Genomic DNA, 22,609 nt, shown 5'->3' on the forward strand with positions numbered 1-22,609 from the left:
CTTGTGATTTTGACTTGGATATGATGTCGTACTCTCGAGATTTTGATCGTGATTTATGATACTTTTCTTTCCTCTAATCATCTAGGTTAAGTTGTTGCATTTAATACTCTGATATCTCTTTCAATTCTTTTGGTCAACACTCTTTAAATGAAACCCTAGTCTATGTTTACTTCTTTAGAGTTGGTTTAGGGTAGCAGCCGCCGCATTTATTGTACCCTAGGAGGGCGGGCTGTTACACTTCCCATCTTTGGAAGTTTGCCACATGTGAGTGCATGAATTCAAGGTCTTCCACGAGTTAGTAATGAAAGTGCACTAATAAGCCTTGCTTGATTTGATTGCGTTAATTCATACTTAATCTATTCTTTCATCTTTTGAGGCAATGACGACGTATAGTCCTTGTGCATTCCGTGCATCTATTCTTGTGTCTTTATTGTTTTGTTCGAGGACAAACAAAAATGTAAGTTTGGGGGAGTTGATACGCTCGGATTTTGCACGGTTTTAAGGCCATTATTTGGCCCGTTTTTAAGGTCAAAGTAGCATTACATGTCCATTATTCGCATATTTTATCTATTTTGGTATTTTGACATGTTTTGTGATAAATGTGCATATTTGAGTATAAAAAGGGAGTCAAAACGCTAAGGTAGGAAATCTGGAGCTTCAGGTGGCGTCCGGCGACCACCGCAACACTTCCGGCGACCGCCGGAGCTCATAGGCTGACAAAGACACGCCCGAGACCGCCGGGAAGTGCGTGGCGACTGCCACAAAGAGTCAGAAGCTTCTGGACTACGCGCGGCGACCGCCGGCCAATGTGCGGCGGCCCGCCACAAAAACGCGGCGCGCGATAGCTATCTTTAAACTTAATTTTCCGGCGATCCTAAAGTCCAATCAGGGCTTTCTACTCACCATTCTCTTCATCTTGAAAATATCTTCGAGATGGTACAAGAATAACCTCAATCCGAGTTCTGTGGAGAGAGTTATGGTCATTCTACCAAAGTCGCGCAAAGCTGCCAGCTGCCGTCTAGGCGGAAATTTGAAGAAGGAAAGAAGATATTACCTTGTGAAGTCAAATCTTTTCCTTCTACTATACGGAACGAAAATACATCTTTCCTATTGCTTGGAGGAAACTTATTACCAAATTTAAATCTTTCTCAGGCCTATATATACCACATAACCTCATTCATAGAATTCAACCCTTTCATAGCCCCAAAAAGGGGAGCCTTCATGGCTCCCCCCTCCATTCTCCAACCCTAATTCCTTCATCCATCATTCCATCACCATTCTTGGAGATTGAAGCAAGGCAAAAGGAGCATGGATACTTCAAGATTCATCCTTGGGTTTTGTTTGTTTATTTCATGTCTCGTACTTTAATTATTGTTTTAGTTCATCTGTCTATGGATTGCTAAACTATAGAATTTTGAGGTTTGATAGTATTTGACTTTAATGTAGTTCATTTTATGTTTAATGTTCAGAACTCGTTTCTACTTGATTTTTCTTGAACTTTTGTTCGACTAATTGGTCGTTACCTTGATTATTGTCAATCTTTGATCGATGCTAGCTTTGATTTGTTTATCTTATATGTTCATACAATAATTGTGACATGAGTATTGATTCATGATAGGGAGAGATCGTGGTAAAACTTGAGTCGGATGAACGTAGAACTAATTAAAATAACTAAAGAGTTAGTGAAATCATTATCCTTGAAATTCCTCTATTTGCCTAATTCTATCTTCTTTGCCCTTATTATTTTACTTTATTTAATTTTGTTTAGTTTAAAACCCAAAACTTTTGTTTCTCTATATAGTATTTGACGCTTAGTACATGCTAGCCAGTTGCAATTATATTCTCCGTGTTCGATATCTCGGTACTGACCTTTAGCTATACTAGATCTAGTAATGTATACTTGCAGGTATTTTTAGTGTTAATAAAAAGTGCATCAGGTACCCTAGGGATCAGAGCCCTACGCCTCTCTATAAATAGGAAGCCAAGTGCGAGTAGGAGTGGGGGGGACACACACTTACACAGAGACACATTTAGAAATTCAGCTCTCTTCTAGGGCTGAAATGGTAGCTCATTTTATTTCATATTCCTGAATTCTGTCACGCACGCACTTGGGTTTTAGTTTAGTTTTGGTTGGGTAGTAGTTTTATCAAAATCTTAACTGTGTAACACCGTTCCGAGAAGGAACGAAAATACAATCTTTTCTTTCGTGTGTTTTTTATCCGTTCCGAGAAGGAACAAAAATACAATCTTTTATTTCATGTGTTTTTTATGCTACGATTTACTTTTGGTTGTCGTTGTTTATCGACTTGGATACTTTTGGAAGCTTTTAAAGTTATGATTTCAGTTTACCCAGCGTGTTAAGTTTCTTGACGCATGATCTTGCTTATTTTGAATCTTAGTAGTTGTTTACGATCTGCTCTTTGATTACTGAGAATTTCTGATTGGAAAGTTTGAGGATGTTTAGATCTGGTCGTTTGCAGTATGGTAGAGTAGATCTGAGTATGTTTATGTTGATGGAATGTTTGATAATATCTTATTTAACTTCGGAAGTTGTAGATCTGATAGTTAAATTGTGATTTCTGCATGATTATGGCTTATTTATTTGTTTACGTAGATGCAGTTTAATGTTTAGGGTAGATTTTAAATTACAAGTTTGTTAAGTTAAATTTTTTGAGCCACAAGTGCTCGGAAATGTTCAGATCTAATTATACTTTGTTTCATTTTGAATCTGTGAAGAAGATTTGGTTTTTAGAAAAATTTTACTTTACCGTACGTTTTGCAGGAGACTGACACTCGTTCACTTTATTCTGTTTGGCCATTTTCGGAAATTTCTGTATGAGTCGATCAAGTAGTTTTTAATTCCATTTAGCGAGTGGATCAGTCTAGGTAGCGTAGTCTCACAGTTCATTCAAATCGAGTAGTTAACTTAACCCACCCTGCGAAGCATGGCAGCAGTCATTCTCATTTTGTTCTCAACGAATGTAGAACACATCGTCCTTGTGGGATCGATCCTTACTTCCCTTTACTAATCTATAGTATTGTGGGTTAAGGTTTTGAAAGTCCTGAGTTCCTCCATTTGCGCACGAGATAAGTTGGAATTAACTTAAGTTGATAAGTTTGAATGTTCACCGGATCCTTTCACAGGTATCTGCAGGTGAAGACATACATCGATCAGCTGGATCAGTTTGACCTTCCGATTTGATCAGTCCACAATGACAGGAGAACTCATAAAACAACAACAAGGGATCGAACAATAATCACACTCATTCCACGAGCTTTCACATAGGTAAGCAATTTACAATACATAGGCGAGCAACATAAGGTTCCATGCAACAACAGTACTAAATCAAAGCACTACGGTGACACCATAGTTAAAATGACCATCTAAGCAAGCAATCTGCGGTACATAGGCAAGCAATTTGTGATACATAGACAAGCAACTCGAATATGGTTCCAAGCAATCTGCGATACGAAATTGCAGATAATCATTCAATCTGCGATACATAGGCAAGCAAACCTGCCACGTGGCAGGCTAAGGTTGAATCCACTCCTAAATCTAAGGGTCCTCATGTTAGAGTTTGTATACTAGAAATCACGTTTCAAGTGATTGAATACTGTAAAACTCTTATTTTATTTTCCAAGGAATAAAACAGATTATTTTTGTCATAATGTTGTTATGTTTTACATTTAATGGATGTTAATTGCATGTTTAAATGTATAAGTTAACTTAACAAAGTCTAAGTCTTTGTTTTAGTAGACCGGTAGTGGGCGGCGTCCACTTTACGATGGAATTAGACTATCCATCGTAAAAAGGTTGCAATGTCAGTCCGCATATTTCTAAGCCTTACTGAAATATGATGACATTGGTGTGGTATAGCACTGAACGGATCTAACAGCAAGACTTGTCCTTAGGCTATCTACTGAAAGGCGAGGTCTTGATAAATATTTGTTTCTTAATCAATGCAAGTTAACATTGAGCATACGGTATTGATTATGCATTACTTTGACTTATCAAATGGTGCGGGTTTTTCGTAACCCAATAAACCTGATATATTGGGTAGTGGTGATTAATATCTAGCGGTGCTAGGATTGCTATTATATTGAATCGTGTGCGAGGTGAGTCTCATTTGATAATGTCCTCAAGAGGAGCGCGAAACAAGGCTTTATTATTCGGAACCTAGCTAGTTGGAGTTTAATTACTCTATGAATAATAAATAAGCATTTCCAGTTAAGCTTATATTAAATTGTGGGTTCAATTTAATTAGTAAAAAGTAAATTGGATGAGCCCATATCCAAAACCTTCCATAGATCTCTGTCTGGGCCCAAAAGGAACTTAATATAAATAGGAGAATAAAGGAGACAGAATAATCACAATTTTTATTCTTAAAATTTTCAAAAATTTCGCCCCCCTCATATTGAGCTGGTCGAATTTCCTTCTCCTCCGTGGAGTAGTTTTTCTGTCTCTTTTATTTAAGTCCTAGTATTCCGGTGAGATCACCCTACACTGATATTGGAGTACAATTCGGGAACCAGAGAGAAGATCCGTGGTCTAGTATTCAAAGCATCACGTGGAGAAGTCACTAGCCATCATCAATTCTTTGGAGAATTAATAAGGTATTATTTCTGCTCCGTAGAAAAGCATGTTTTAGGTTTCAATTGCACTTAAAGCATGATTAATTCAAGTTATGAGCATGATACAAGTAAGAATTACGAGAATAGATTTTATCTAAATAATCTGCTAAATAGATCCGATTTTTATGTGATTATAATTCATGCACGCTTCCGCTGCCAGCTCCTTCACCTCATTGGTGGTAGGTTTTCATTTTAATTTGGGTTGTCATTTTAGTATAACCTATATATCGCAGATTGCTTGGAACCATATGATGAGTTGCTTGGCTATGTATCACATATTGATAGCATATGTACCGCGGATTGCTTGCTTACATGGTAATTTTATCTATAGTGTCACCATAGTGCTCTTATTTCGTATCGCAGATTGATTGGAACCGTATGCCGAGTTGCTAGCCTACGTATCGTAGATTGCTTGTTTATGTATCGCAGATTGTTTGCTTAGGTTGTCAAGTTGTCGTTTTAACTATGGCATCACCATAACACACCCTTATATATATATGTATATATATATATATAGGAATGTGTTAATATGACAACCATCTTTATTGTAACACCATACCACCATTTTAGGCCATTGGATCTGAAAATCGTGTGCTTGTCATGCTGCCACGTGTAAAAACACGGAGGGGTAAAATAGGAAATTTCTAATTTTACGTTACCAGATTGCAGTGCTGTTCATTGAACATTGCAGTCTTACCATAACAATATTGCAGTTTACCACGACTGCAATATCTAATAAGGTAGACTGCAATATCTAATACAGTAGACTGCAAACCCATGTTTTTTCACGAAACTTAATCCTAGGCGTCCATAAATGAGATCTAACGGACTATATTGGTGGTATGGTGTTATCCTAACTATGGTGGCACCCAGTGCACCCCTATATAGGAGAGTGTTAGGGTGCCACCACCCCTTAAAATAACAACATACCACCATTCCTAGCCAATCATTTGTACATGTGGACGAATAATAATCTGCCACGTGGCCAGAAAAAAAAAATTTCAAGGATAAAAAAAGACGGCCAACAATATTTAATACCTTATACAACAATTTTTCTTGAAGAGCAATATCCAACACGTTAGACAGCAATCTATAGATTGTTGTCTACCGTATTAAATATTGTTGTGTAGCATTTATAATATTGTTGTATAAGTGGTGTCACAGTGTCATTTTAAGAGGAGTTGTCATTTTAACACAAACCTATACACACACAAACCTAAACTAGATTTAAATACAGAAACGCAGAATAATATCATGCGTAGGGAATTTGTAGGTCATAGTTAGTTTATTTTTAGGTCATGCTAACAAAGCATGATGTAAAATGATCTTAACATGACATTAAAACAAAATCTTATAATATGACCTAAACCTGCTTAATTATGACCTTCCGTGTTTTTGGTTAATTATTAACCATTAGATCATCTAATCCTAGGGCCAAGATTTGGGCTGCATTTCTGGATTTAAATGCATACTTGTTTTGATCATCTCCCTATATATATATATATATATATATATATATATATATATATATATATATAGGGTGCGTTAAAATGACAAGACTCTTAAAATGACATCGTGACACCACGCTAGACCGCAATATTATAAACGCTAGACGCAATATCCAATACACTAGCGTATTGGATATTTTGCACTGTTTTAAGGCCATTATTTGGTCCATTTTTTATGTCAAAGAAAATATTTTAGTCTAGCGTATTGATACGCTCGGATTTTGCACTGTTTTAAGGCCATTATTTGGTCCATTTTTTATGTCAAAGTCACTCTACACGTCCATTATTTGCATATTTTGTCTATTTTGGAGTCAGACGGCGACCGGCGACCGCCGCGGATGTGTGCGGCGACCGCCGGCGCCCAGCGGGTAGATCAATGCAGCGGGCCGCCTCGTAAAAATGTGCTCGGAAGAGAAGTCTCGTCTGGCGACCGCCGAAAGATGTGCGGCGGTCCGCCGCCGAGGGAACAGACTCTCTGGACTTCACTGGTGCAAGGAGTTGGAGCAGGATTTCAAGAACATCAAGAACGACAAGGATTCAACCTACGGGTTTTATTTGCTTTAGTTTTATGTTCAAATTGTCTTCTCTTCAATCTATGTTTTTAGCTTATTCAATTATGTGTAAGTAAACTCATAGGATTCTAGGGATGTGTTAGTAACGACTTTGGTTATACAAGTTCCGTTTTCTATTTAATATCCGTTTTGTTTTTACTTTGTTTCTTCCCTAAGTTAATCTTGATGCTTCATGATTGAGTGACACAATCGTGTATGATTTAATATAACTTGCTTCATAACTGTGACATAGTTCTAGCGAGTTAGGTCCACTTAGTAGACACTACAGCTAGCTTCCTTTAAAACGGCATTATTAATTGAGAGTGAGGACTTTTCAAGGGTCTTAGGAGCTTTTTGGAGTTACGTGTTAGGATTGACAACCCTAATCTTGTAATCAACGTTTGTTTCGCATGAGCATAATCTAGGTGACTCGTTCTATCAAAGTAATAACTGTGCTAGGGTATTGTAGTTGGAATTTTGTATAACCATAACTGTGAACACACATCCCTGGGATTCCCTTATCTATATTTTCTTTCTCTTGATTTATTTGCATTTTATTTGATCTATGCTCTTATTTGCTTTTAGTTTTCCAAAAGTTTTCAAAATCCAAATGTTTTTCCAAATAGTAATTGAGTCTCAGTAGAGGATAGACACTTTTTGTTCGTCTTCCCCGTGTTCGATATCCGGTACTGACCTTTAGCTATACTATATATACTCTGTATACTTGCAGGTTTATTTTGTGCTAATAAAAAGTGCATCAAGTTTTTGGCGCCGTTGCCGGGGAAGACAATTCACTTTGGAGTGATATCTTCAAACGGATAATTTTGCTACTTTGGGCTTTAATCTCTTTCAGTTTTTTTAATTTTAGTTTTATTTCGTTTTTGTTTATGGTTCTTGTAAGATTTGTATGCGAACGCGCTCTAGGAAGGACAGCCTAGAAACGCTCGATTTAGAACTTGAGAGAACTCGTAGGAAAATAAGAAGTGAAAAAGGATCAGGAACAATGGGTGACCGAACGGACATCGAGAAACTGCAGGAAATGGTGAAGCTACTGATGGATGAGAGAGATGCGGAAAGGGCGGCCCGGGAGGCCTTGGAAAAGAAGAATCAGGAGATACAACCCGTGATGAACATGTTCCAATCATGAGAATATGATTACCTTTTCCGAAGGACCTCGTATTGAAGCTAATAATTTCGAGTTACGCATGCCCCTTATTCCAAGGGTTGAGCAATCTCCTTTTCCAGGTAGGGCCACAGAAGACGCGAACCGCCATCTCTCCCAATTTGTGGAGATCGCAAACACTCTCAAATTGAACGGTGTCGACGACGACGCCATAAGGGTAAGACTCTTTCCCTTTTCATTAACTGATTCTGCTAAAGAGTGGTTTGAATGTATGCCCATAGAAAAGGTCTCCACATGGAAGGACATTGTAGCTGCCTTCCTCGACAAGTATTATCCGCCAGGCACAATTTTACTACTTTATTTTTTTTTTCAAATTGATTAGTTGTCTTTTGTTGCTTTTATTTATGTTTTAGGGTAGATTTGCATTGCTTTAGACCTCCGTGAGTTGCATTGGTTTGGTTGTTGTGGAATTGAATTTGAACTTGTTCGAATTCTCGTTTCTTGGGGTAAAGACTAGTTGTTAATGATAAAAACATCATCCATCTTATAAACCATCATGGTCTTTGACTTAAGAGTTTGAGTGATAGGAGCATAAGTTACGAATTGTTTGTTTGCCTTGATTCATGGTATTACCCGAGTGAGATTTGAGCCAAAACTTTGGCTCTGTGTGATTTTATCATATGCTTGTTGTTGTTTCTAGAACTTGCTCCTAATCATATTAAGTTTACATAGTGAATGTGAATTTAGGAGATGACGTTAGGCATTCTTTGTTTTCCCCTTCACAAGTGTATATATTTTTGTCTTAGTCCCTAGTTAGCCCTCCTAGCCTAAAAAGTGTCCCAATGTCAAATAATTGTTAAGTCACCGTCAAGAGTGATAAGCCTACAAATTTGGAAGCACATATGGGGAGTTGTAAAAAAAAATTAATGGAGGTATTAGCTAGACTTTTCGTAGGATTATTGTCCCTACTTTTGCAGGTGGCAATAATATTAGAAAATCAGCTTCACAAAATTTGGCATGTCCAACCGATGGAAACCGTATACAACGCACTTGTTGTAATCATCACTTAGATATTTTGTATGCTTTTTGCATAATTATCACATAAGTAGATAAAGCAGATAATCCACTTAAAAATAGATAAACACCAAATAAACAGATAAATCCATTTAATGCATGGCATTTAAACACACGGGATAATTATCGACAATTATTTAATCTAGTCAAGGGAGAATCAATTAAATAATTAAGTTTTATATTGGATCATAATTATCCAAATTTATTTAGGATTTATGAAGATGGAGTTAACTATCTAAATCCATTTAGGATTATTCAAGATTTTATTTCGATAAAATCAAATCCTACAATTCAAGATAACGTTGATCTAAGATTATCATTATTTAAAACGTATTAGGATATTACTAGATAGAAACATTTCCATCATAATCCTTAACATAAATAAAATCCAATCAACCAAGATTTATACAAATCTTAAATCTATTTAGATTAGACATCATGAATATATCTAACATTACTTAGGATTTCTTAGATAAACAAATTTATCTAAATCCAATTAAATAAGGATTTTCTTATATATCATTAACATCCTAATCTATCTAGGACATACATCCAAAAGATAAGGATAACTTGGATTAATACTCATTTAATCCATCTAAGATTTGTCTTAATAGAATTAAATCTATTCAAATCCATAGGATAAAATAAATTAATATAAATGTTTATCCTAATTCATCTAAGATTTATCTTGGATTAAATCCATATAAATCCATAGAATACGATAATATTATATTATAATTGTTCAAATTTATCCAAGATTTATCTAGGAACAAATCCATACAAATCTATAAGATAAGAATAAAATATTATATTATCACTATCCAAATCCATCTAGAATTTATCTATGAATAAATTCATATAAACTCATAGGATAGGAATAAAATAATATTTTTATTATCTAAATCCAACTAAGATTTGTCTAGGAATAAATCCATACAAATCCATAGAATATAGATAAAAATTAGATTGTCATTGTCCAAATTTAACTAGGATTCATCTAGGAATTAAATCCATACAAATCCATAAAATAAGGATAAAATCTATAATTAATCCATGATTTAATACAAAATCAAATCTTATATAATATATAAAATTCACAAAAGATATATTCAAATCTTATTTCCAAATTAATATTGAATACTTTCCAAAAATAATTCTAAGGGTTAGGAAACCCTAATTTAAATTTGGAAAGCGAAGTCACGAGATGAGACGATTCTTCGTGGCACATAGGGAAAACCCTAATCTAGCGCTATCGTTCTCCCACTCGAAATTCGCCGCTACTGCCTGCGTGACGATGTCGCTGCTGCGTCGTTCTCGTCACCGCTGCACGCGCCCGACCCTTGGGCTCCCACTCGAACAAAAACTGCTGTTGCTCGGAGACGTCGCTGCTGTCACAAAATCGTGCCCAACCCAGCCATCTCCGTCGACGTTCGAGCCCGGGAAACCCTCTCCGTCCAGGTTTGCTGCTGTGACGCTGCCCGCGCAGCGGCTGCCGCACATGTCGCCGCCAGCCCGCCGCTGCTGATGCGCAGCCACCTTCACGGTGCTGCTTCTAACGCGTACAGCCGTCGGGGATGACTCCAAATTGCCTCCGAATTAATTCGATTCAAGGTTCACGCAAAAGAAAAATATTTGCCTACATGTGAAGTCATCAGCAATTTGATTCATGTGAAATCATTACGTAATTGGAGTTATCAAAGGAATGTAATCATTACTCAATTATTATATATAAACTAGATTTACATTCCTCCGTCAAAGTTGTTTTCGTTCTTTTATGTACGGACTTTGTTTCCATATGAAATATCATATATACAACGAACATAAAACGAAAAATAATTGCATTCAAGCAATTCACGTAACATGAAATTAATCCATATAATTAGAGCTAAAAATTGGCTCTGATACCAATTGCTGGGGTTTATTGCCCCTTGCACAGCGGAAGACTTGTACAAAACAAATAAATCAGACGTAGGATCTATTTGACCGATTATGCGATTAATCAATTCACATATTATACAGATAATTGCATGCTAGAACGCAAATAATTCATGTTCAAAGAAAGTAAATCCTAAAACATGAATTCTACGGTTTAGAGTTACCGATTTGATTCTCCAAAGAATCGTCGATTGCTCGCGCCTTCTCCACGTGATGATCTTCAATACTAGACCACGGATCTTCTCTCTGGTTCCCGAACTGTATCTCGATATCAGGGTGGGCTGATCTTATCAAAATACTAGGACTCGAATAAAGATGACAGAAGAAATCCTTCTCCAATTAGGAGAGAAATTCGAACTCCTCTAGGTAAAGGGGGACGAAAATTATGAATAATAATAATGAATGATTTATGTCTCCTTTATTCTCCTATTTATATTAAGTTCCTTTTGGGCCCAGACAGGGATCTATGGAAGGTTTTGGATATGGGCTCGCCCAATTAGCTTTTTACTAATTAAATTGAACCCACAATTTAATACAAGCTTATATTGGAATATTACGAGCAGCCACTACAGAAGTAATATTGAACTCTCCCCATCCAAATCCGAAATTACAAGTAATCCGGGTTTCCACTTTGTTTATTATTTATTTCCGCGCTTAAGATATAAATGTCTATTAATTAATTAATGTCTGCTATGGACTTAATTAAGTAACATCTTATTAATTCCAAGAGTAGACTTAGCAAGAAACATTATTTATTATTCATAGAGTAATAAAACTCCCACTGGCCAGTTTTCCTAATAATAAAACCTTGTTCGAGCTCCTCTTGAGGACATTATCAAACGAGACTCACCTTGCGCACGTTTCAACATAATAGCAATCCTAGCACCGCTAGATATTAATCACCACTACCCAATATATCGGGATTATTGGGTTGCGAAAAACCCGCACCATTTGATAAGTCAAAGTAGTGCATAATCAATACCGTATGCTCAATGCTAACATATGTAGATTAAGAAATAGTATTTCATCAAGACCTAGTCTTTCAAGTAGATAGCATAAAGACACGTCTTCTTGCTTGTTAGATCCGTTCAGTAGTATACCACACCAATGTCATCTTATTTCAGTAAGGCTTAGAAATATGCGGACTGACATTGCAACCTTTCACGATAGGTAGCCAAAGCCTATCTAGGTTGTGAAATTCTTCTTTTTCTTTTGCAAAGCATTGCATAGATCTGACCGTGTTACCTTAAAGTGGACGACGCCCACAACCGGTCTACTAAGCAAAAGACTTAGACTTTGTTTACTTCTTATGCATTTAAATGTTTGTAAAACATCTTATAAATGCACAAACAAACACAATGTAATAATAATAGTGATTCTATTCGTGCGAGACTGCTCGAATCATACTGAATCGAGTTAAAAGTGGATTGTAGAGTTTTACGTATACAAGCAAGATTCTATTCGCGTGAAACTTGCTCGAAACATGCTTTTCAGTATACCAAACCTAACAGATCAAGACATCAACAACTTCATGAATGATGCTCTTGATCATCATCATTGTGATGACATAGTCAGCCATGAGAATGTTCCATTTCATGTAGTTGGAAGAGGTGTGCCTAAGACCAACGACTCCACAAAGAAGAAACTTAGTTGGTTGCGCTCTCAAATTATTGGCGCCACGGCCGAATTCGAAACTACCTTTGGTCGGCGCCACCTCACTTACGCCGATCACACTGCTTCCGGTCGCCCCCTCCACTACATTGAGAACTATGTTACAACCAAATTACTTCCCTTCTATGGTATGTACATCAATAATCATGGATAGATCATAAAACCTTAATTAATCAATGAGAGTGAATTCTTTTTGGTTGCAAATACAAGATTAGGGTAGATAAGTAGGGTTCGCTAAAACAAAGTTAGAGTGTATAATTTTAAATTATTATCTTAGTGATAGATAGTAACTACTTATGCAAATTTGTAAATTCAATAGTCGGAGATAATTTTTAATTGTTATCTCAGCGATATACTTATATAGTAACTACTTGTACAAAATTGTAAATATAGGACACTTTAAAATCCATGGTGGAATTCCTTTATATCACATCATGAGATAATATTACTATATTAATATGATATGATAATATTACATTCATCTATAAAAAATTACTTTATATTAGCATAGTGGATCAAACAAGTTTTAACATATTAGTAGTGGAAATTGGAACATAGACTGATAATAAAAAAATAGAAACTAATTTTAATAGCCATCTTATAAAATGAAAATATAACTATTTTTCATAGGAAGTCGTATACGTATTTGAAAGCAAAATGAGTTGTTTTTACGATTAGGCAACACTCACACGAGCGACAGCTATGTCGGATACAACACCACAAAGATGGTGCACAACGCGAAAAGCTACGTGAAGAGATGCTTAGGAGGCGGAGAAGAAGACACCATAATATTCTGCGGGTCGGGCTCCACGGCTGCGATCAAACGCCTCCAAGAAGTCATGGGAATCGCCGTTCCTTCCATTCTAAGGGAGAGTGTTTTAAAATGCTTAAGCGACAAAGAGATATGGGTGGTCTTCGTAGGGCCCTATGAGCTCCATTCCAACCTTCTCTCCTGGCGGCAAAGCCTCACCGAGGTGGTGGAGATCGGCTTCGACCGCCACGGACACATCGACATGGAGGCTCTGACCAACAACCTTAGTCTCTTCAAGAATCAAAATCGCCAAATGCTCAGGTCTTTCTCCGCTTGTAGCAATGTCACAGGAATCGTTACCGACACCCGCGCCATCGCCCGCCTCCTCCACCAATACGGAGTGTTCGCATGTTTCGACTTTGCTGCCAGGTCAATAATTCATCTTTTATGGAATACTATAATTTTAGAGGTGGATTGCATCGTACATTAATCACTCTTCCACTAGACTGTGGTTACTATGTATTTATTTTATTTATGAATTATGTATCTTTGATGCAGTGGACCGTATACAAAGATTGAGATTAGATCGAGCAAAACAGATAGATACGATGCAATATTCTTGATATTATAAAAAATAAAATGTAGCGGCGGAATTTCCGCCACTGCCAGATTATTTCGGCCATTGTTTTACAAATATGAAATTAAATTAGGGCTCAATTAGATTTACACTTACACATTCAATTCACTGCACCGCCCTAAATTCTCCCAGCCGTTCCCGTAGCCATTCCATCCTGCCACCGCCGTTCGCCGCAGTCGCCGCTCCAGATCCGCCACCGCCGTACGCCGCATTCGCCGCTCCGGATCCGCAACCGCCGTTCGCCGCATTCGCCACTCCAGATCCGTCACCGCCGTTCGCCGCAGTCGCCGCTCAAGGTCTACCGCCGCAGTCGCTGCTCCAGCACCGCCGTCGCCACTTCATCCCCTTCGCCTCCGTCGCCACTCCAGCCCTGCTCCGCCCCGTCGTTGTCGCTCCAGCCTTGCTCCAGCCAAGGTCTCAGTCTTCTCCCTTCTTCTTTCAATTTGTCGTGTGTTTGACCTAATTAACATTATTGGTTAGATTGAGCCTCCAAATCATAAGTTTAGGATGTAGCTATCAATAATCTAATAGCTTCAAATGCCACATTGGTTGTTCCTAACAGGTATTATCATTTTCCCTTTTGTGCAATTATAGCTTCTTTAAGCTAGTCTATTCCTAATGATGCTTGTTTGTGTTAAGGTGTTAAAATGCTATCACTTTTAGTTTGAGGAGAAGCTTGAGGGCGTTTGCGTTGATTATGCAAAGAGCATTTGGAGGAAGCCGGAATCGGTTGATTCTCCACAGAGGTTCGTGTGTGCGAACCATTTTGAATTCATTGTGGTTTGTTGATATTATTGATTGTTGAATTTTTTCTACATTTTGATAGAACTAGCCATGGAATTATATGGAGTATATCATATTTATGAATGATAGTATGTTTATATCAATTGGTCTATGTGATGATGCATACAGAAGTCTTGATTCATTATGCTGAATGTGCTGGCAGATTAACATATGCTTGTAGTTTGTGTTGCTCAGTACAATATGCGTACTCCTCATTTCTTCTCCCATGCACTATGTGTTGTGTGTGTGTTTTTCTCTTCTTCTTTCTTGAGTTATATCAGTGTGTGTTGTGTGTGGACATGTTTATACTTTTGTAAGTTTTGGTGATGAATAAGTGGTGTGTGTGTATGGTGAAGTATGCGTGTGTCTATTATATTTTTATGGAGAAAGTTTGCACGTTTTATTCACCATGTTATCATTCACATTAAAGCATTACCATAAATTAATTACTGAATTAAAATCTTAGACTTACTCTCAACCTATTAAAGAAAAAGTGAAAAAGTGAATATAGGATTTATATACTATAATCTTTGATACTAAATCTCTAGGTGCTTTTCAAAGACAGTGTTTCTGCCTAAATTTGTACAGATAAACTTGCCACTAATCTGAACAAGTCCAAAGATTAATCCATTTTGAAATTAGTGAAGTTGCAATAATTTGGTGGATGCGATATGATGAGGGAGATAATACCACATTAAATCATGGTTTATAAGGTTTTAACTACCTTCCAGCTATATAGATATGGCTGATTTTTTCTTCTTGATGTAAACGAAAGAGCATCTGCTTATATTATTCTAAACTTCATTAGGTAAGACCCATCTTCATCAAGTAAATATCCATTGAGAATGTGGAATGAATAAATACAGTGACTTTTTATTACTAAGAATGAATAAATAAATACAGTGAATTTTTACTCGGAAGTGGAGACCATTTTTACGAGTGAAATCAGTTTGAATGTTCATTTGCTTTCTGCTGCTGTTTTTTTTCCTTTGCTTTTTCTTTCTTTATTCTATTATTCCCCCAATTTTTTTAATGATGCATGTATTAAATATAAATACAGTGAATTTTTATTAATAAGAATGAATAAATAAACATAAAATTTTCGTTCATCCTTTATTAGTTCATATGTTATTTATGAAATTTACTCATATTTATTCATATATCAAATCTGGTGAACATGAGTAATATGCATAAATTTGAATATATATACATTAATTTTATTATTGAGATATTAAAAAATAGGTATTAAACTTTCGCTCTTAATGAAGTTCGGATCTTACTTTATTCGCTCACCTGTTATTCATGAAATTTATGTGTTTATTCATGTGTAATTCATATCCATCTTCGATTGATATGACTGACTTTTTTATCTTATGTTTCAGCCCCTTTTCATGGAATTATAATGCACTTGCTTATTATCATGTATTTTGTGTCTGAGTGATAACTGAAAAGAATGAAATCTGACTTTGCAATCTCTGAATATCTCAGACGACTTATTAATCAGGGATAAATAATTTGTCTGATAATAGGTTGTTGAAGTTTTACTTAGACTGGAAGTGGTAATTAGAGAATCCTAAATTTGGTAATTTATTAGCCAACATATACAGAATGATTTGGTTGATTAATATGATGGATTTTTGAAATCAGCCTTGTCTAGCTCTGTAGGATTCATAGGTTTGATTTTTATGCTATTAGATTCTTTTGATTAAAATATTCAAGTTTAGGTTAATTACCCTTTAATATCATTGGCAAACACTAGTTTTAATGCTAATGTGTATGTGTGTGGCTTCAGGAGGCGGCTCAAAGATGAACAGATAATTTTGATCCAAGATTTGGAAAGGAAAGAGACGAAGTTCATGGGACTGGGAAGAACAAGATTATAGATGATAAATTTGCCAAAAACCCCACTATTTTGTAGACTTAGAAGCTACATTTTGTTATTTAAATTTGCACCACTAAGTTTTAGAATTTGCACTGATGCTCAATATTATTAAACGTTGGTGTTATGAGTAATATATGAGTATTGATGTATCTATTGTTATTTTTACTACGAAAAATCTATTGATCTGTTGAAAAATTATCATAATAGGTGGATAAATAATAAAATAAATATAATCAAAATCTGTGAAAAACTTTAGTGGCGGATCCATTTTGCCATTAAATAGCAGTATATGTAGTGGCTTAATAGTGACGGAACAGTGGCGGAATTCAGTGGCGGAAATAGTTTCCGCCACTAATAATGGCGCCCCAAATCCGCCACTAATCAGTGGGGGCGGACAATTTTCCGTGGGTAATCCGCCACTAAACAGCAGTGGCGGAAAATTTCCGCCACTGATATTTTAGCGGCGAATATATTGCCGCGGTTCTGTTCCGCCACTAAATCCGCCACTAACACCTTTAGTGACGGAAAATTGCTATGTACTGGCGGATATTTCCGCCACTAAAATGCGTTTTTTTTGCAGTATTGCAAAAATTCTGAAACTTTGTGTTTTATCATTTAAATTTTGAAATGTATGAACAAACCAAAATTTGACAAAAAAAAAATCGTGATTTATTTAGCTTTTTTTTCTATTATAGAAATTTGAATGTATTATTATTATAATAGTAAGAGATCCTAATATCACTTAAGATTGAAAATTTTGAACTCAAATGGGTCACTAATTCACTATAATCATTTATTGCGCAGTTAACCATTTTTTTTAGGTAGGACGCGATTTACTTTTATTAATTAGTAAGTGACCAATACTATTATAGATACACATATAAACTATGAAGTGGGTAGTAGCCTATTAATTAATAACTAGTTTTAACCCACGCGCACTATGCGCGACTTAGAATATTTCGTACTATTATTTTGATATTATGAATAAATAAAATAAAATAAGTGACAATATCATTACATAAGATTAAAAAATAAAATAAGTGACAATAAATAAAACAATAATTCATAAGTTATGGAAATTTTTTTTCCTATTTGTAAACTACCTTAAAAGTACATTAATAAGAATAGCAAAATAAAGAAAATAAATAGTAAAACAAAAACCAAACACTCACTATCAGCGCGCATTGCAACTCCTCTCCCTGCTTATTTATTATACACGAAAGGCCGAAACTATCGTTGACTCTTTCCCTCGGCCTTATTTTCTTCTCTAGTCTCCAATTTGATAATTATGTACGTGCGCATATAGAATATGATATTTTATATTCTTCGTCTTCTTTCCTCCCTTTCGCCATTTTGTTGACTTTGAGTATTTTCTTTGCATGAAACCTATCGAATTATCGTTGACTCTTTACCCCAACTTTATTCTCCTCCTTAATCTCCAAACTAATGATTTATGTAGTGAGAAAAAAATTGGGATATTTTATGTTCTTCATCTTCTTTGCTCCCTTGTTCCATTTTGCTGACTTTGGATGTTTTTTTTGCATGAAACCTATGAAAGTAGGCGACGAACGTACAATTTCAGCTTCAAAATATTACAGATAGTTAGCTTCTGCGATTTCTTTATTTGAGAAAAAATCACTATTATAGCTAAGATGAAAAATATTCAAACAAAATTAAAAAAAACAAAAAATAATAACAATAAAAAAAAACTTAATTATGAACTAAAACATTCAAATAGAGAATGGTCCTCAAAATAAGATTTAAAAGTGCTATTTTCTTTTCACCTTCTCTTACACAACCCTCTCTCCACAACTTCCGACTCGCGTCTTCGGTTCTTCGCCTTTTACAGGACTATATCTTCACCGCCTCCGTCTCCATTAACTGTTGCAAAAGAGCTCCCGTCGTCGATCGCTGAAGTTGAATCCTTTGAGGAGCAATTTTGAAATTTATCTAATGTTTGCTTTGAAAAGATAATTCTACAATGAAAGAACATGTATTTATAGATAAAAACTTAAGGCTACCAATAATCCTAGAAACAAAAATGCATTTGTTTAGGTAATCCATAATAATTAAAATGAATATTAATTTATGATTTAATCAATTGGATACATTTAGTCATAGATTTGAAAAGTCAAAAAACGCATAGAAAACTCCTCATAAATCATTAAATAGAATTATTTAGTATACTATAATCACATTATAATCGGCCGTTACATATGAGGTTACATTATATTATTAATGGTATTACTTCAAAAGTCTATCAATTTTAATCTTTTCCCCCAACCATCGGCAGTTACATATTCCTACATTATTTTAATTATTTTATAAATGACATTTACTTTAGGGAGTCATTATGTGATTTTAATAAAACGTTATGTAACATTTTATAACCATCACCCAAAATTTCTAAATTTCAAGATATTGCCCAAAACTTATATATAATTCAAATAATGACCAAAACTCGTCTTTTATATATGTATAGATTTAATCACCTTGGCAAAATAATTGTAGCATGCATTTTTGTGAATCAGGACACCCTATACCTAGACGATATAGAAGAAAGAGAAGACGCTGGAACTCCACAAAACATCCAAAAAGTAAGAGCTGGCTTAGCTTTTTGAATCAAAGATTTCATAGGTTATAAAGCCATAGAGATGTTAGAGAAAACACAGATTGAGAAAGCAGTGCAACGATTGATTAGCAATCCCAACATTGTGATATTAGGCAGCACTGTTGTGAAGAGACAAGCCATCTTATCTTTCCGCGTACATACTTCATCCCCGAGCAAGAGCAGAGGCAAGCCTCTCAATGGCTCTTTCGTCGCAAAGCTTCTTAATGACCACTTCGGCATTCAAGCCCGCGGAGGCTGCACCTGTGCCGGCTCCTACGCTCACACTTTACTCAATCTTGAAGAGCACTGCTCGCTTGCCATGAGATCCTTCATCAAAGAGGTGATTTACTCAGATAGTCTATGTTTTTCATTTATTAGAATACCTTGATTTTCCTTGTCTTATACTATAATTAATGAAGTCTTATATTGTTGGCTTGAAATTTGCAAACGTATACTACATTGGAGAATAAAGGAAGTTGGAAGCACTATACCTAGTTATTGTAACCCCAATTAGTTTGAGACATTTTGATAGTGACACAAAAACAAATACGTAAAGGCTTGGTCCAAAACGGACTATATTAAACTAATATGTGATCTCAGAGTTCAGGTGGCTTGGGTCGAGGACTTGGGTTGAAGTCAGGCCCAGGATGACTCGGGGTAGAGTTGGACCTTTTATGACTGGATGTGTCGACTGCATTCAATATGTGGTATAGGATTAAAGAGAGGTTTGTTGAGTTGCAAACTCATACCCACATCGGGAATGAGGAAAGTTTGAAGCAATATATAAATGATGTCCAACCCAATTAGTTTGAGGTCATTTGAGAGTGACCCAAAAACAAATACTTCATCTGTCCCTTAAAAATAGAAATTATTTCCAGTTTGAGTCGTCTCTTAAAAGATAGAAACTTTCTAAACTTTACCACTTCTTCTCTTTTACTTTACCAATTGTGCATTAAAACACATGTCATTTTAAGAGTTTCTATTTTGCAAGGACGGAGGTAGTATATGCGGTTTGGCCCAAAGTGAACAATATCAAACTAATGTGTAGTCTAGTAGTATGCGATTCTAACATATATACATATATAATGTTTTCTCTCTTTGATGTAGGGATTGTTAGGTTTGGTATTCTGAAAAGCATGTTTCGAGCAAGTTTCGCGCGAATAGAATCTTGCTTGTATACGTAAAACTCTACAATCCACTTTTAACCCGATTCAGTATTATTCGAGCAGTCTCGCACGAATAGAATCACTATTATTATTACATTGTGTTTGCTTGTGCATTTATAAGATGTTTTACAAACATTTAAATGCATAAGAAGTAAACAAAGTCTAAGTCTTTTGCTTAGTAGACCGGTTGTGGGCGTCGTCCACTTTAAGGTAACACGGTCAGATCTATGCAATGCTTTGCAAAAGAAAAAGAAGAATTTCACAACCTAGATAGGGTTTGGCTACCTATCGTGAAAGGTTGCAATGTCAGTCCGCATATTTCTAAGCCTTACTGAAATAAGATGACATTGGTGTGGTAGCACTAAACGGATCTAACAGCAAGACGTGTCTTTATGCTATCTACTGAAAGACTAGGTCTTGATAAAATACTATTTCTTAATCTACATATGTTAGCATTGAGCATACGGTATTGATTATGCACTACTTTGACTTATCAAATGGTGCGGGTTTTTCGCAACCCAATAATCTTGATATATTGGGTAGTGGTGATTAATATCTAGCGGTGCTAGGATTGCTATAATGTTGAAACGTGCGTGAGGTGAGTCTCGTTTGATAATGTCCTCAAGAGGAGCTCGAACAAGGTTTTATTATTCGGAAAACTGGCCAGTTGGAGTTTTATTACTCTATGAATAATAAATAAATGTTTCTTGCTAAGTCCACTCTTGGAATTAATAAGATATTAATTAATTAAGTCCATAGCAGACATTAATTAATTAGTGGACATTTATATCTTAAGCGCGGGAAATAAATAATAAATAAAGTGGAAACCCGGATTACTTGTAATTTCGGATTTGGATGGGGAGAGTTCAATATTACTTCTGTAGTGGCTGCTCGTAATATTCCAATATAAGCTTGTATTAAATTGTGGGTTCAATTTAATTAGTAAAAAGCTAATTGGGGGAGCCTATATCCAAAACCTTCCATAGATTCCTGTCTGGGCCCAAAAGGAATTTAATATAAACAGGAGAATAAAGGAGACATAAATCATTCATTATTATTATTCATAATTTTCGTCCCCCTCTACCTAGAGGAGTTCGAATTTCTCTCCTAATTGGAGAAGGATTTCTTCTGTCTTCTTTATTCGAGTCCTAGTATTTTGATGAGATCAGCCCACTCTGATATTGAGATACAGTTCGGGAACCAGAGAGAAGATTCGTGATCTAATATTGAAGATCATCGTGGAGAAGGCGCGAGCAATCGACGATTCTTTGGAGAATCAAATTGGTAACTCTAAACCGTAGAATTCATGTTTTAGGATTTACTTTCTTTGAGCATGAATTATTTGCGTTCTAGCATGCAATTATCTTTTTAACATGTGAATTGATTAATCGCATAATCGGTCAAATAGATCCTACGTCTGGTTTATTTGTTTTGTACAAGTCTTCCGCTGTGCAAGGGGCACCAAACCCCATCAGGATATGTTGGAATAAAGCCCGGATGGACAAGAGTGAGCATCCCATATTACATGTCGGAGGAAGAAGTGGACTTCATTCTAGGAGCCATCAAATTCATAGCTATGTACGGCCAGAGATTCCTGTCCTGTTACCAGATCAACTGGACAAAGGGGACTTGGACTTTCAAAAAAATCTCACACAAAGATCAATATAGCTCATCTTTAGCAAGCATGATCAAGGCATTAAGCATGGAACACAATGTGAAACAAGCAAATAGTACTCCTTCCGTCCCAAGGAAGATGACCCCTTTCTTGAGCGGCACGGGATTTTATGCAATTTTATTTTGTGTGTTAAGTGGAGAGAGTAAAGTAAGAGAGAGGGAATAAAGTAGGGATAAAGAGATTTCCATTTTAAGTAATGGGTCATCTTGATTGGGACAAACCAAAAAGGAAAGTGGATCATCTTCATTGGGACGGAGGAAGTATGAAACGAGATGTGGCCTTGAAATACAAGAACTACATGGAAACTGCAAAGAAAGTGGCCTCCCTTTCAACCAAATTTCCACCGCACAGAGAAACTCCACAAGAGATAGATATGAATCTTGTGCCTTTTAGAGTTTAGATTAGTACTTAAATATCCATGGTTAGATATCACTACAAAAATAGATATAATTAATACAAAAATGTTTTATATAGTCATTAAACTCTTGAAAATGAAACATGTTTTATGAAACTTGATTATCATCTTTGTTGTACAACAAATTGGACTATGCCATCAGGTGACTATGAAGCCTTATTCCACCTGATCGGGTAGAAGTTCCTAGACTCTCCC

This window comes from Salvia hispanica, chromosome 6, assembly GCF_023119035.1.
Source record: "Salvia hispanica cultivar TCC Black 2014 chromosome 6, UniMelb_Shisp_WGS_1.0, whole genome shotgun sequence".
In the NCBI taxonomy this organism is placed as follows: domain Eukaryota; kingdom Viridiplantae; phylum Streptophyta; class Magnoliopsida; order Lamiales; family Lamiaceae; genus Salvia; species Salvia hispanica.